Here is a 17,903-nt window from a genome sequence, read left to right as displayed (position 1 = left end):
CGGGGTTTCACTATGTTGGCCAGGCTGGTCTCCAACTCCTAACCTCAATTGATCCACCCGCCTCAGCCTCCCAAAGCGCTGGGATTACAGATGTGAACCACTGCTCCCAGCCCTGCTTCCTGATTTCTAAAATGTAGATGTGTGAGGGTCTTATGACATACCACGTGTTAATTCACCAAGCCTGGTACTTGGCACATTGTAAGGTTCAACATTTTTACTGTTTCATTTCCACTCCCTTTCTTGTCCCTCTGTGTTGTCTTAGTGTGACAAAGTTAAAAGGAGTAACAAGGTAACATCAGAAATCAAGCTTTCCTGTGAATCTAAAAACAAAAATCATAATATTAAAGAAATTTTCCTGGATAATACAAAAAAAAAAAAAACAAAAAGCAAACAACAACAACAACAACAACAACAAACAGAGTCGTTTGATTATGGAGGATCATCACCAAAAAAATAAACTTTATTTCCACATGGTGGAAAGATTTCAAGATGTCCTGGTCTGTTCTGCAGAGGTTTGCCTGTCCTTCCTCATGTCCTCCAAGATGTTCCTTAGCAGATAACATCTGGTATCTTTTATCAGTGATTGCGTGCAAAGCATCCACTCGGTTTGGAGTAGAGGTAGTTTTGGGATCTTTGGAAGAGCTGGGCACTGGGAAACGGGGAGGAGAGGCCTTGGAGCGTCCTCTACCTCTGACTGACTGTGGTTCCTTGGGCAGCCTCAATTGAGAAAATTAGTGTAAAGGCACGTCTAAGGATCAAGATCTCTTCCTCCTCCTTTTCTCATTCTTCTCCTTCTAGCCAATGATGGAGACAATGTGAGCCCTTGTCCTCGAAGGGCTTTTGGTTTTATCGTTTGGCTGTAGACAGGAGTATTTCATGAGTCCTTGGAAGGCATGTGTGTGGGTCAAGGGTTCCAGGGCCCACTAGGTGGGGCAGGTACATGAATGAAGGTAGGAGCCTAAGGAGAGAGGGCATGATGGAGACCGGTAAGTTGGGAAAGCACAGCCCACTTGAGCTTTATTTTAAACTCTTCTAAATGCATGTAAATGTGAACTTACGAAAATGGCATCTGCAGCTGGATTCAGCCTCAAATTGCCAGTTGATAGACTCTAGTGTGGACGGCAGCTGGAAAGTCAGGTGAAGCTGAGAAAGGTGCTGACCGGTGTCATCTAGGTGTTGTTTTTTTCAGAAGAAGTGGGTCCCAGTCTGAGTTGTAGTTTTTTCTGCTTCTAAACAATTCAGCCTCATTAGAGTCTCACATCCTGAAAAATCAGCAGAATTTTAACTGCCTCAATTTCTTTGAGTCAGCATCGGATGCTGATGTGTTCCCAGTCACACCTTTGGTTTGCTTTGCAATTCAAAATTTGGTTTCCCTGCTGTGGTTGATGCAGTTGGCTTTGGTTATAGTGCAATAAATTCAAATAAACATTTATGAGGGTAAGTAATCATATTTTATGCAAACAAATTATTCTTCCTTAAAAGTCACTTTAAAAAAATGCATACTATATCTTTTCTCAGTCAGCACATCAAGCTAATAACGGTTATTGTATCATAAACATTTCCTTCATGACTGTTTATTGTTCCATTTATGTTAAATTTGAAGATTGGTCTCTATTTTGTTTCTCCCTTCCCCCTATTAAAATTTTATACTAGTACAAGTCATCATCATTAGTTCACATATCACATAATTATGCCAAAAAATCTAGAGATGGCTACTCCTGAGAGAAGACAGTGTCCATTAAAAAGTGTATGTAGGTTCCAAATCCAAGGAAACACGAATTACTAGCTAATTAACATTGAATATTTATGATGCAAAGTGTCTTCTTGGTCAAAGAATGAATACTTTTTCGCCCATTTTAGGTGTCCATTTTGCTTCCTTATTAAAGAACACCTGGGCTGCTGCTGTGGAATTTAGGCAGGATGTGATGAAGGAGAACTTTCCTCAGCCCCTCTTTCCTGCCAGTGGAGGAACATAATGAAGCAGACTTGTGCCTTGAAGCACTTATTTGAGCACTTATTTGAATGCAGGAAGGTGCCTCTAGGGAGGGTGGGAGATGCTTTTACTTCTTCTTCTTCTTCTTCTTCTTATTATTATTTTTTTTTGTTGGGGGGGAGACAGAGTCTTTCTCTGTCGCCCAGGCTGGAGTGCAGTGGCGAGATCTCGGCTCACTGCAAGCTCCGCCTCCCGGGTTCGCGCCGTTCTCCTGCCTCAGCCTCCCGGGTAGCTGGGACTACAGGCGCCCGCCACCTCGCCCGGCTAATTTTTTGTATTTTTAGTAGAGGTAGGGTTTCACCGTGTTAGCCAGGATGGTCTCGATCTCCTGACCTCATGATCCGCCTACCTCAGCCTCCCACAGTATTGGGATTACAGGCCTGAGCCACCGTGCCTGGCAGAGATGCTTTTACTTCTAAGGGAAATTATGGGAACAGAGGATTAGGGAAAATGGTGTGAGCCATTGTAGGATGCAGTCCTTCTGCAGTGTCCTGTGGGAGAAACCCTAAGCAGACAATCAGCATTTATTGTGTTCTCAGTGACTAGTCCATTCTGTGCCATGTACAACGGTCTTTACAGAGCTTGCAGTTTGCTGAGGGGAACATCCAAAACGATCTGAAGCCCCGGGCCGAACCAGGCTCTACAGACGTTGGTGGTGTCCTGGAAGGCTCTTGCTGAGATCTGATGTCTGAAAAGAAATCCTCGGAAACCCACTTGAGTCTGTCTTGCATTTCACATGAGTGTGTACCGTCTGCTTACTTCTCGGTGAGAGAACATAACTGTCTAGAGTTTTCACATCCGTATTCTCTGGGAGGTTCTAAAGATGATGGCATTTGACTGGGCAAAGCCTTGTGACCAGAGTAAGCACCTGGATGTCATTTCCCCAAAGGCTGAGATGAAGGAGGCAATGTAGAAACAGGAAGCAAATATAGACTTGTTGGGGGAGATACAGGTCTAAATCCTAGTTTGGCCACTTGCTAGCACTGTAACCTTGGGCAGATGACTTAATCTCTCTGTACTTTGATTTCATCATCTGCAAAATAGGGTTAATATTACCTCCTTCTTGGGGTTGCTGTGAGTATTAACTAAGAGAGCACATATAAAATATCTATCACAGCCTTTGGCATAAAATAGGTACTCAAAAAATAGTAACTTTATTATTTTTATTATGGTGATTTCCCATCACAGTAACTCTAACATAAAACAGTTAAGCTGATTTGCATGTACACTTAGATATGCAGTTTGCTCTCGTTATTTAAATACATTTTTATTCCACATTCAGTTTGAAGTATAGTTCATGTCATGAATATTACTTCGTCTTTAAACTGGAAACACTCAGAAAATTATTGTTGGCAATGTATAATAATTATAATATTTTTGTCTTAGCATTTTAAAAATAACCACTCATCCTTATAAATATCTAAGTATAATATTTCCCTTTCTACTGAAGGGAAAATATTTTTCATTTATTGCAGTTCTACCTCTGAAAATAAACACCACAATGTAAACATACTAGCAAGGCTGTCTAGAGCTTAAAAGTCAGTGAAAATGAATTTATAACTCCAGGGAAAGATAATGAATGCACACTTACAAACCTCTATTTGAGAAGATGTATGAAGTAAGGGTAAAGGTGTGAAAAGTAGTCAAAATGGGGCAGTGTCTCAAATTCTTGGTAAAAACAATATGTTTAATCATCATCATTCTCATTAACCTTGCCTAGCTTAATGTACTGTACTTTGTCTTTGGCCTTTGTAGAACAAGGCTCCATTATGTGAAAATATGGGGGACCTTCAAATTCACAGGTGGATTTTCTGCTCAGGGGAGAGCTGCCAATCCATTGAAAGGTATGTTACAGCTCTAAGAAGCTGCATCCATTTCCTATAGGATCTCTAGTTTCTGGGTCTGTTTCCAGGGTATCACTTTACCTGTGTGGTTTCCACCCCTTCCTCCATGGCTGGTTTCTGTTTCTGGGGCTTTTTGTCCCTCTGTAATTCCCGTCAACCACTTCTCCTCTATATTGACATCGGCTCCCTGAACTGCCCTAGTTGTGGTTGTGGTCTTACTACTCTTTATTTTGCCTATCTGCATTCTCCCACTTTGCAGTTCTGTGTAACTGCTGGGCCGCTCGGTTCTTTGTGTCTGTTCCTGGAGGCCACTGAAGTCACATCCTGAGTTGCCTCTCATCTGGGCCTTGGTTTGCCCCATCTTTGGCTGGGCTTCAAGAGATCTCTTCACCTGAAAGGAACTCCTTCAGATGAACTGGTCACCATATGAATTGATACTTTACTTTGAGCCTGGCCGCAGTCAGGTGAATTCAAGCTACAGAGAAGAGGTGATTCACATTTTTTCTCTCTTGTGTATTATTCCTCCAGCTCAAGAACCTGCCAGGTGATACCTCATGTGAGTGTGTGTGTGTGTGTGTGTGTGTACATAAGATCTATCTTTCTACCTATAGTGGGAAGAGAAGTTTGTCATTTTAAATGCTAGTTGCTTTAGGAGAGCACGTTCAAACTACCATGTGAGATCCATTAGTGGGTAATGAAATCAGTGTAACAGGTTTCAGCCAACTAGAATTTTTCCATTAAAAAAAGTAGAATTAAAAAGGAAAATAATCAGGGAGCAGTTTATTTTTATTGTGTTTTACTTTTTTTTTTTGAGATAGGGTCTCACTTTGTTACCTAGGCTGGAGTACAGTGATGCAAACACGGCTCACTGCAGCCTTGACCTCCTAGGCTCAAACAATCCTCCCACCTCAGCTTCCTGAGTAGCTGGGACCACAGGTGTGCACCACCACACTCGGCTAAGTTTTGTATTTTTTTTTGTAGAGACTACTTGGTTTTAGGGTCTCACTTTGTTGCCCAGTCTGGAGTGCAGTTGTGTGATCACAGCACACTGCAGCCTTGACCTCCCAGGCCCAAATGATTTTCCCACCTCAGCCTCTTGAGTAGCTGAACTACAGGCATGCACCTCCACACCCAGCTGATTTTTTATTTTTTGTTGAGATGAGATCTCACTATGTTGCCCAGGCTGGTCTTGAACTCCTGGGCTCAAGTGATCCTCCCACCTCAGCCTCCTGAGTAACTGGGACCACAGGTGTCTGCCACCATGCCTAGCTAATTTATTATTATTATTATTATTTGTAGAGACGGGATCTCCCTATGTTCCCCAGGCTGATCTTGAATTTCTGAGCTCAAGCAATCCTCCTGCCTTGGCCTCCCAAAGTGCCAGGATTACAGGCGTGAGCCACCATGCCTGGCCAGAGAGCATAAAATGAGTAAGGGTAAGAGATCTCTCTCTGTCTCTCTCTCTCAGTCTCTTTCTCATCCATCATGTTTGTATGTGTATATATTGAGTTGCAATGTAAATCTATTTCTTATTGAGGTTCTCAACCAAGAAAGTTTGAAATCCACTACTCTAGTAGAATTAGAGCAGAATTCCACCCAGGAGGAATGTTTTTCTTTTGTTTTAAAAATTTGTATACCTTATTGGGGTGGTTGTATAGAAATGTTGATTTCTCTGCTCACTATACCATTCAGCTCCATGCCAGCTGCTGCTAGGGTGCTTAGGGTAGGGCATGCAAACGAGAGAAATCATTTGCATGATAAAGTTTCCACCACTGTTCTGTGGGCAAGAGAGCTCAGGGTTTGGAGGCTCTGCAAATAAACATGAGGAATGTTGGGGAGAGGCTGCTGGAAACTGAAGTTTGGGGGTTCAGATGACAGAAGGATGAAAGGACAAACACATAAAAAAAGCTGGTGGCATGGAGGTAGAGGAGCAAGGAGAACCCAGATAGTGAGAAATTCTTTAAAAGTTAGGGGGAAAGATGGCCGGGCGTGGTAGCTCATGCCTGTAATCCCAGCACTTTGGGAGGCCGAGGCGGGCGGATCACAAGGTCGGGAGATTGAGACCATCCTGGCTAACATGGTGAAACCCTGTCTCTACTAAAAATACAAAAAAAAAAAAAAAAAAAAAAAAAAAAAAAAAAAAAAAGCTGGGCATGGTGGCGGGCACCTGTAGTCCCAGCTACTTGAGAGGCTGAGGCAGGAGAATGGCGTGAACCCAAGAGGTGGAGCTTGCAGTGTGCCGAGATCACGCCACTGCACTCCAGCCTGGGTGGCAGAGGGAGACTCCATCTCAAAAAAAAAAAAAAAAAGCCGGGGGTAAAGGAAGGTGGCAGTAGAAGGAAGTAGGGGGAAGGGGTGAGGGAATCCTTGAGAAATGTTGACACATATTTATGATAGTCAATTTCAAGTTGTATATTCCATGCTGCACTCCATTACTTACAAATCCTTACACAAATACTTATTTTGCTCATAACCTTGTATTTGTGATGTTCTGCAGAAAGAGGGCTAAAGACAGTGGTCCCAGAACTCCTAAAATGGAGCTGAGCATGTCGGTTAGGATCCAGAGAATAGCCATGAAGCAGGATTGACCCAGATATGGAAGCTAGATAACCCCTTTCTCTCAAATATGCCAGGGGAAATGACATTTGAAAAGATAAGGTTAAATTCTGATGTTCCGTGTCTCAATATCCTGTAGCCAAAGACTGCCAGGAACACATATGTATTAATAGTTGAACAAGTTGGGTCTACTACTCATTGCAGCTGCAGCGGGGGAGAACTTACATTGTGGGGAGCTGTGGGGTGTCTCAGTGAATGGACTTATAAAGGCTTGGTCTTGTGTTGGGTGATTTTAGGGGAGGTTTTAAGGAAGTGGGCTTTGCTCTAATTGAATGCTGTCAGGAAGCGGAGATAATTCTATGATTGGTTATCTTAACTATTTTATGCATAGGGTGGGCAGGCTAGAATGAGGCTGAAACCATAGTTGGTAAAGAAGCAGCAGTTGCCCACATTAGCTCGGAGAGGGGGACATCTGGTATTTCGTGGGTTGGACAATGTTCCTGCTTTGTCTATGTTCACACATGTGGAGTGGTCTTGTTTTTGTCTTGATCCATCGTGGGTACAGAGTGGCCTTGTTTGATGCTGATGGTCCATAAAGTTATTTGTGTTCAACGAAAGAATACACCAAGGTGTGGCTCATAGTACCAGGCCAGTTCCCAGATAATCAGGGTCTGCTTGTCTCCTCAGTAGTATGGTTGTTTGAATCGTTTTACTTGAATATTAAGAGACAGGGTGAACCCAGGGAGTTGTGAGATTGGGGTCATCAAGATGACAAACACATATTTATATGCATACATATGTAATGTAGTTTATGTATACAGAAAGGTTTCCCACGTAGTTGTTTAGTGTATGTTGTTTAATGTATGCTGTTTAATGTATGCTGTTTAATATACATGTTAAGTACCAAGTTCCCTCTGTGAAAGGAAGGCAAATTTACATCTTCCTCAATAATTGAGAGAAATTCCACAATCTCTCTTGTGACTTTCATTAACTACCTTCAAATTTGCCCATCAAGAAATTAGGAAGCTGGGCACCTGACTCAGAATTTTCTAGTATAATTTGAGTGACAAGGTCAGATGTCTTTAAGGATGGATGGAACAGATTACCTCCACAAGTTAGGATGGGATCTTGTAGATATGGAGTTGCAGCATTCTTTGTGTGCTGAGTGCTAGAAGCCCTGCGGATGGCCTGAAAAATGCAGTTTACATGAGTCAGCTGGCTGGGTTGGGGAATGGTGCTGGCAATATCTTGTTTGTGCGGTTAAATTCAGCTGAGCTCCACTTGAACTACAACCGGCTGGGCTTCAAAGGAAAACAGAACTACAATGAGTCATTGCACACTAGAGTGGGTTAATACCATAAGATCACTGAGAAATCATTTGTCATAATGGTGAATTACACAACACAACAATATGCTGACTTTAATTCCAGTGCCATATGGCTTTTTGGTTTACTTTTATGCCTTTGGGGGATGCGTTGCTGTGGTTTAAGGTTTTTTGCATGAAGAAGATCGTAAAAGCAGGATGTTATTTTATTAGGAGAGTAGAAATCTCAGTAAAATGTAGACCTAGGACATAAAATGGTGGTGGAGGAGGATTAGCAAATGCAAGATGACTTTTATTATTGTGTAGTCAATGAGAGTTGTAGTACATTTAGCACTCCTTTCTGTGGTTCCCTGGGCAGTGGGTGACTTCAGAATGTCTGGCTTCTGCTCTAGGGCTGTAGCATTCAGTGCAAACTTGTCTCTGGGTATGCTGCTTACACATCTCTGCAAAGAAGGTTATGTTCCTTGTTTTTCGGAAAAGAACTCAGGTTGAGCACATCACCCTACTTAAAGTACACAGGACTAGGCCGGGCATGGTGGCTTATGCCTGTAATCCCAACACTTCGACAGGCTGAGTTGGGTGGATTGCTTGAGCCCAGGAGTTCGAGACCAGCCTGAGCAACACGGTGAAACCCCGTCTCTACTTTAAAAAACCCCACAAAAAGCTAGCTACAGGTGGTGCATACCTGTAGTTCCAGGAACTTGATAGGCTGAGGTGGGAGAATCACCTGAGCTGAGGTTGAGGCTGCAGTGAGCTGTGACCACTGGACTCCAGCCTGGGCATTCATGTGAGACCCTGTCTCAAGGGAAAAAAAATATGCAGGACTAAAAACTGTGACTTCTAAGCGTCAAACTCGTTTCAAATCACCATAGGTGCGGTCAGTTGGCATTTCGCTCAGAGAAGTGAATTTACCATTGCCCTTCTCTGTAACTCTGTTCCCCACTCTAGCCAAACGCTCATACCGATGTCACCTTTGAACCCTGGGCCAGCCAGGTGCTGGTATTGATGCCCCCATAGTCCTGCAATTGGCAGAACTACGTGATCGGTTGTGCATCTGCTGGTGCCTGGCTGGTGACTGTCTAGCTTCTTGGCCTGATGTCCTACTTCTTGTTGTCTGCTTTCCTGAACCCTGGTCTTTGTTACCCTCTGACCTGGGGCATCTGTACACCCATTAAATCCTGCCTGTCCCTTGCCTTGTGATCCCTGTTCTCCATTCCCAGGTGCTCTGCCCCGCTGGGACTTGCCCCAGGTTCTGGCTATGTGCTTTATTATCTCTTTTAGCTGTCCAGATTTGAATAACTTGGTGACTCTTATTTGTTTGTAGATTATAACAAACCCATTTTATTTTTCAAATATAAATTTATATTAAAATGTTGAATATGCTTTTAAAAATACATGTATTTCCCTGTCACTAGATCCTGAGACATCTTTGATATGCTTCAGATATGCCTCTCTGAGAGGATTATTATATCTACCAGCAACGTGGTTCTGAATCTTAGATGTCCATTAGAACCCCCTGGGGAGCTTAAAATAATGCCTGGGTACTATTCCCGGAACTGATTTAGCTGCTCTAAAGGGTGGGCCTAGGCAACCACAGGTAATTCTAATGTGTTGCCAGAATTGGGGACCACTAAGCTGGCACCATCAGCATTCTTAATGTTAGGTGAGGCATTAAAATGTACCTTTCCGGTATCATCGCCAGGTTTAGCAAATAAAAATACATTTGAATTTCAGATATATGACAAATCATTCTTTAGTACATGTCCCATGCATTATTTGGGACATATTTTTGCTAAAAACTATTTGTCATTTATCTGAAACTCAAAATTAACTGGGAATCCTGCATTTTACCTGGCAACTCTACTTTTAGGGAGAATCCCATGTTTTGGAGAATTTTGTTCATTTTACCAGTTTGATTGATAATCAAACTAATATGTTCTTTGTATTCATGCTCCATTGAAAAAGCACCTGAAATCAAGTTTGTGTGTTTATACCTAGGAATTTCTGAAGGAGAAAGCCTTATACATCCAAAGAAGCCAACATGTCAGCTAGCAGTAGATTTCTCCTTCCTTCCTTCCTTCCTTCCTTCCTTCCTTCCTTCCTTCCTTCTCTCTCTCTTTCTGTTTCTTTCTTTCTCTCTGTCTCTGTCTCCTTCCTTCCTTCCCTCCCTTTTCCTTCCCTTCCTTCCTCCCACCCTCCCTCCCTCTCTGTCTCTCTCTCTCTTTCTCCTTCTTTCCTTTCTTTTTCTTTAGAGACAGAATCAAGTGCAGTGGCATGATCACAGCTCACTGCAACCTCAAACTTCTGGGCTCAAACAGTCCTCTTGCCTCAGCCTCTTGAGTAGCTGGAACGATAGCTGCATGCCATCACACCTGGCTAGTTTTTGTATTTTTTTTGTAAAGATGGTGTCTCACTATATTGCCCAGGCTGGTCTTGAACTCTGAGATCAGGCAATCCTTCTGCCTCAGCCTTCCAAAGTGCTAGGATTACAGGCATGAGCCACCACTCATGGCCTAGCAGTGGATTTCTAACTCCCCAGCACCTTCCTCCTTTTGTACTCTCTGGTCAGTGGCTTCTCCAGGCAAATTTATAATCATATCATTGTGCTAGTGTCCTCTTTGAAGTAAGTCAGCCCGTAAGTCAGTCTTGGCTTGGGACATGAGAAGATTCCAAAGAACTCTTTGGAAGAACCCGGGGAGGCCTAGGAGCAAAGTAACTTGGCTGAAGGGGGACGAACAAGTTCTGGGATGTAGAAAAAGCATATACTGTATTGGCTTTGTCAAATGGGAGTAATGTGATTATGAACCAAGTTTTCATCAATAATGCATTATTATTTTGAAGACATTAGAAGTATCAAAATGTTTACAAGGTTTATGACAGTTCTGACATTTTAATGGGTCTTTAAATGGAGTGTATTATTAAAAAACATACTTCAGATGAGGTCATGGACTCTTTAAGTTTCAGGATCAATAGAAATAGCCTGTGTGTGCCAATGTGGTGAAAGCTATGCCAGTAATTTGTGCGGGCAGGTTATCATATTAAAATGTAACAATGAGAACCAGTCTTCTCCTTCTTACCATCCCCTCTCATCCAACATACATCAAGAAGACCAGATATAGCACAAGGATCCAATAATGAAAGTCTCATCTATTTCAGTTCTCATATGAAAAATACACATATATGTTGACCTTTCATTAACGTATTGTACTAAAAATGACAAGAAGGAAAGTAAAAATAACAAGAAAAAAGAGAATATCTTCTGACTTCCTGTCTTTCCCTTAATGATGTGGTTTTTTATTTTGGTATAAATTTTGCAAAAATTTTATTGTTTATTATGCCTCCAAAACATTAAGAGTGTCAACTGGTGTTTCACAACAACAAGAAAGCCTTTCTTCAAGTTGAGTATTGTACAAGACCAATATATTAAAAGCACAGATAAAAGAAGAGCTTTTCATTTGAACAGGGGCCCGGGATTTAGCCATTTCCTCAATCCCCCCTCACTTTCATTTGAGGTGTTTCTGTAGAGAATCTCGAGGGTTCTAGGGAGCTCAGTTAAAAACCACTGCTGTAGACCAAACTTCTTGAATTTTTCATTTAGTCTCAGGTTGTTTGAATGTGTATTTGCTGTTATTATTAAGAAGGTTGCTAATTGGGGAAACTTGTGACTCTGTGGCAGGATTTGTAGAACATGGCAGTTTAGGACTCTTACTATCAAAATCTTGTTAGCAGAGTGTTCAGTTTTCATTGTATTGTTGCTGATAAGGAAGTGTCTAGAGATTTGCATTTAATGGCGGTGGAAAATGGTGTTTGTCATTCACTGCAAGTCATCTCGTTGGGAAAGTTGGAGCCTGTAAGTACTTAGGGTTCTAATAGGTATGCTTTGTTACTGAGAAAGAAGGCAAAGGGCCCCGAGCACAAAGGCACAGTTGGAATATGGGGAAATACAGAGTTGGCAAAGGCTCTTGGGAGAGTGAAGACCCCGTCTCCTGCTAATGGGGAGGTTCACGGAATACGCTCTCCCAGATACAGTCCGGCTTTTTACCTCTTGGAATTTAACAATCAGGAGCTTAAACCTGTGACATCGTTTCTAGATGATGTGTGAGAAATCAACGAGCAAGGGGAAAAACATTAAAGAGGTTTTAAAATTTAAGATACTTGCGGCTGAAAATAACAGAAAAGAGATCTGAAAGTGGCAGTAACAATGGGAATACATATTCTGTTAAAGAACACATTTTTAGGTAGGACAGTGCTAGAATTGCTTAATTCCATAGCACAACACCATCATCTAATACCCGTCTTGCCATCTGTCTGCTCCACCATCTTCAGTGTTTGTTCTCTGACTTGTCTTTTTATGGTTGCAAGGTTCCTGATACGTTCTAGGCACAGGCAGGTAGCAATTTTGATGGAAGAGGGATCTTTCTTTTTGTATGTCTCTTTCTGTTCAGTGAGAAATGCAATTGGCAGAGACCCCGCCCCCTGGCAGGTTTTTCGTCACATATCATTGGCCAACATGGTAAGACAAACCCAGGCCTGAATCAGTCACCGCAAAAGAAAATATTTGGCTTGGGCCTATCATGATTCACCCCCTTGGGTTAGGGAGGAGCCCAGTCTCCCAGAAGTACTTGTCTCTTCTATAGACATGAAAAAAAAAAAAAAAAAGAGAAGAAGTCTCCAGTTATAGTGTCCACCTTAGGTCTTGGTTGTCATTCTTTGCCATTGTTTTGGTGACAATTCTGTGATCACCAGTTAGCCTTAGGAATATTGTAGGCATTTAAAAACCAAGTTACTGTGAACTATTTTTAGTTAAAAATAAGAACAATTCTGAAAACTATCTACATTTTACAGTATATATGAAAATTAATTCCTGATGGATTTGGGGTACAAACAAAATGAAACATCTCTTTATAAATTCTAGAGAAACTAGAAGAAAATAGCAGTTCAGATCAGAGGGAAAATGTGAACTCTCTTAGCTATGCAGTACTAGAAAGCAATGGAAGAAATAACATAGAAGTATTGATATATTTGAATGTAAAAAATTATAAATTTTTGTGTACCAAGAAAAACAAACTTGTATAAATGGACAATTGACTGGAAAAACATTTTAATCAAAGATCAAAGGCTATAAAAGGTTAATATTTCTAATCTGTAATTTTACATCCAAATTTATAAGAAAAGTGAAACTAAAACTAGGATCATCACAGATCATAGGAGGAGATAATTCACAAAAGTAGAAACAATAATTATACATGTAAAAAAGAAACCCATACAATCTCATTAGGAATCAAAGAAATTTAAATTAAAGCAAACTTGAGATGCAATTTTGTACCTTTTAGCACAACTTTAAATGCTTATAATATAATTATGGTTGTAGTGTAGCTGGTATACTTATTCATTGCCGATAAATTGATGTATCTTTTTGAAAAGAAAATATGATATTATTTAATGAGAGGCACAAAGACGTTCATACTTTTTTCCCCAGTAATTCAAATATAGAAAGCTTATCTTAACCAAATAAGAGAAGCAAAAAGCTATATATTCAAAAATATGCACTACAGTAAAAGTTCTAATAGAAAAAAATCTGAAAACCACTGAAATGTTCAATATTATGGAAATTACTTAAAAATTATGGCATATCCACATGAACAAGTGTTATTTAAATGTTAAAAATATCAATTATAAAGACAGTATAACAGCAAATGACATGTTTAAATATGACAATATGACAGAATAAGAATTGTAATAGCTTATGATAACAATTATATAAAGCATTTACATGTGGAAGAGAATATACAAAGATGGAAACCATGTTAGAATGATGGGTTTTTGGTGGTAATTGTATATATTTTTAATGTAATTGAATTAGTGATTTATTCTTATGCAATAAATCATCCCCAAACTTAATGGCTTCCAACAATAAACACTTATTATTTCTTATAATGGAAATAAATACACACTTATTTCTATGCATTAGAAAATTGGGAGCAGCTTAATTGGATAGTCTTGGCTCAAGGTCTCTCACGAGTTTGCAGTAAACAGTCTGAGGCTGTAGTCGTCTGAGCCTTGACTGAGACTGGAGGATCTGCTTCTGAGCTCATTTATGTGGCTGTTGGCAGGAGGCCTCAGTTCCCCTCTATGAGGGTCTCTGCACAAGGCTTGAGTGACTTTGTTACATGAAAGCTGGCTCTTCCCAGAGCGAGTAATATGAGAGAGAGAGAGAGAGAGAAAAAGAGAGAGAGAGAGGGTGGAGAGATTGCAATGCCTTTTACAACCTAGTCTCCCAGTTATACACTGTCCTTTCCATTTTATTCTATTTGTCAGAAATGAGTTATGGAGTTTAGCCCACATTCAGAGGGAAGAGAATGAGGCTTCCTTTTTTGAAAGGAGATGTGAACATATTTCACGTATCAAAGCATTTGTGGACATATTTAAGCCACCACGTAAGATACAGTTTCTTCTCATTAAAAATATGCTGAAACAAAAAAGAGGATGACTCATTTAACATGTATGAGGTTTGAGTGTTGAATGGTGGAAATATGGAAAAAAAAAGTGACCAAATTAAAATGCCAAAAAGAAAAACAAACAAAAATCCAACCAAGAACTTAGACTGTGCCGGGTGAAGGTAATTATTTCTGTCATTGTGTTAGCCGAAAGTGTGGTATCGATGGTTTGCCTCTCATGTGGGTTGAGAGGGGCAGGTGGAGGAATGGCATCTTGCCAGCAGATGACAAGAAATGTCCTTTCTTTCTAACAACATTGAACAGGTTGAGCATCACATTTTCTCAACCATCTCCGAGGGGCCTTTTCTGCTTGGGAAAGCTCTGGTTGTTAGGTGTACATTTCATCTGAATGAATAATTACCTTTGAGTGATCGCAATGCATTTGGAAGTCACTTTAAAAAAATCACAGAACGTGAGCTTTGGTCTATAAATACTAAATGTGTGGAAAAATAAAAAGCAAGTGCCAGTTAGTGCTGGGTCTACAATTAGGTATGCCAGAGCTTCCTACTTGAAGTTTGAAATATTTTTCTTGGTTATATTCAGCTTTTATTTTTTCTTGGAAACTAGTCACTCAGTTTGGCTATTTTTCAGGCTCTGTTGTCCTCCTGCCCAGCTTTTGGTTACTCTCCGTGCTTCTGGGTCCTCTATTAGAGGGCAAGAGAGAAATGTGATAATGAGGATGATGATAATAAACAGTAAAACTCTATGGTGTCTTTGAATGAGAGGCTGGAGAGTTTTTACAATGGATTTCTAAAATATGTTGTTTTATTTTTTCATAGTCAGTGTTACATAATGAACAGAGTGTGGCCTTTGGAATTGGAAAGGTCTGAGTTTGACTCCTTGCTTTGTCACTTCATTCAGTCAATAAAGGCTTATTGTGCCAGACACTGTGATAGAAGCTAGGATACAGTGATGAAAATACATGGTACCATCTTCAAAGAGTTTGGTCCAGTAGAGGATACAGACAAGAAAAACGGCAGGTAGCTTCCAAGGAGCTAAGAAAACTGATAGGACAGCTTTTACCCACTCCTGATGGTGGGAGATGTTTGAGCCAGCGAAGATGTCAAAGGAGAGGAAACATATCCAGGTAAAGAGAGAAGAAGGAAGAACATGTGCAAGGCTCTAGGAATAAGAGCAAGCGTTGCCATTCTGTAACTTTCACAGTAGCTCTGGATGGTTGAGTGCAGATATTGTTGGTTGGCTAACCTGAAAATTATTTCTATCTTTTTTTTTCCTCTCTACCTTCTGTCATAGAGGACTCTCTTGCAGCTAATGATAGCTGTGTGATACAGTTCTGGTCAATGAGATATTAGCACAATTTGCTGGAGGGATTCTGGAAAATTTTTTGTTTCATGATTAAGGAGGAACACTTGGGTAGCACAGACCTTTGCCCTTCCTCCTCTTCCTCACTGTGAATGCTGACACAATGCATACAGGACAGCTGCCATTTGTGACCATGAAGTAACAACGCAATATACCAGAATAGTGGAGAGGAACAATTAAAAGAGCCTAGGGCCTTGCTTATATCACGGGGCCACTGTGACAGCCCCACATTTCCTACTTCCAGAATTCCTAGGTGAAAAAATAAACTGTTTAATCCACTTTGTACCACATTTCTAACTGAAGAGAATGAAACATTAGATTGGCATTTGAGCCATGAAAGAAAGAGGATGAAGTTAGAGTTGTAAACCATATTAAGAAATTTAAGTCCTGTACATCATGGTGACTATAATTAATAACAAAATATTGTATACTTGAATATGGCTAAAAAATAGATTTTAAGTGTTCTCACCACAAAAAAAAATAAGTATGTAAGGTAATGCATACATTAATTACCTTGATTTAGCCATTCCATAGTGTATAAATATATTAAAACATCATGTTGTATACTAGAAATGCATACAATTTTTACTTGTCAATTAAGAAAAACAATAATAATACAGGAAGAAAAGGAAAACTTAAGTCCCATCTCAAGGACAATTGGAAACCTTTGGTGAATAATTTCTCTAAGCCTCAGTTTTTTTTTATCTGGAAAGCGGGAATAATAATGTGTGCCATATGGCTTGTGATGATTAAATGAGATGTGTAAAATGCCCAATAGTGTTGGTACTTAGTAGGTACTTAATAATCTGAAGCTGTTTTTATGATGATCATAATGATAATGAAGAAAAACTTTTCAATTATCTGTGCAACTCTGAATTCGTAGACATAGTGTACAACTTCTGTGTTCCCTGTGGTTTGTTCATTCATTCCTCCATATATATACTGTAATTATTAATTATGGTCCAGTGGAGGATACAGACAAGAAAAAAGTCAGGTAGCCTCCAAGGAGCTATAATTATAATGAATAAATATAGCTATACTATATTTAGTGATAACATTATTATTTATAATTATAATTAATAAAGCTATACTATATTTATTAATAATGATTAATTATAGTGTATATATAAAGCAACACTTGTTTCCTAGGTACTATGTTAGGAGGCCAGGACAGAAATTGTCCTTATCCTCATGGAATTTAACATCCCAGTGGGAAAAGACATAAACAAGCCAGCGAACTGGGACATGAGATAATTTCAGCTATGATTGAAGTGCTTTCTAGGTTGTGTAATAACTTGGTCATGGAGAGCCACTTCTTGAAAATGGATCGCTCTTAGGCAGGGAGAAGAGTTCCTAATGAATCTAAAAACGCCAAAGAAACAATAGACACTGGAGACTACTAGAGGGAAGAGACAAGGAGGGGGACGACAGCTGAAAAACCAACTGTTGAATACTATTCTCAGTACCTGGGTGATGGGATCCTTTGTACCCCAAACCTCAGTGTCATGCAATATACCCAGGAAACAAACTGGAATGTACACCTCCTGAATCTAAAATAAAAGTTGAAAAATGAAATGAAATAAAAATAAATTTAAAGAAATGTCAAGGAAAGCACATGTGGTAAATGAGTGTGTTTCCCTAGACAGCATTATCAGATGCTATGGAGCGCGGATTGGGAAGAGGGAAAGTCATGCAGGGCGCCCTGAGCAGCCCTTTCACTGGACTCTTTCTAAGGTTCTGGCGAGGCTGCTTCTCTGTCTTGAGCACAGACCACAGCCCAGTGGCATGCCATGGCCAGGGAGCCCGCTTGCTTTGTAAATGCAAGCCCCCTGGGCTGAATGATTAATGTCTTGGAACTTCCTTCTGAGAGCACCAAACCACTGCCAGTAATCATTAGAGACTCCTCATAAGATCTGAATAGACAAAATCATTCATGTTAAAATTAAATTGGGCTGGGCGTGCTGGCTCATGCCTGTAATCCCAGCACTTTGGGAATCTGAGGCAGGTCGATCACCTGAGGTCAGGAGCTCGAAACCAGTGTAGCCAACATGGTGAAACCCCATTTCTACTAAAAATACATAAAATTAGCTGGGCATGGTGCCATGTACGTGTAATCCAAGCTACTCAGGAGGCCGAGGCAGGAGAATCACTTGAACCTGGGAGGCGGAGGTTACAGTGATACGAGATCATGCCAGTGCACTCCAGCCTGGGTAACAGAGCGAGACTCTGTCTCACACACACAATAAAATAAAATTTAAAAAATCAGATGCTTGGCCAGGCGCAGTGGCTCACGCCTGTAATCCCAGGACTTTGGGAGGCCGGGGTGGGTGGATCACGAGGTCAGGAGATTGAGACCATCCTGGCTA

Source organism: Mandrillus leucophaeus, unplaced genomic scaffold, assembly GCF_000951045.1.
Source record: "Mandrillus leucophaeus isolate KB7577 unplaced genomic scaffold, Mleu.le_1.0 Scaffold786, whole genome shotgun sequence".
NCBI lineage: Eukaryota > Metazoa > Chordata > Mammalia > Primates > Cercopithecidae > Mandrillus > Mandrillus leucophaeus.
The sequence above is the reverse complement of the archived record's forward strand: the minus strand, read 5'-3'. Positions refer to the sequence as shown.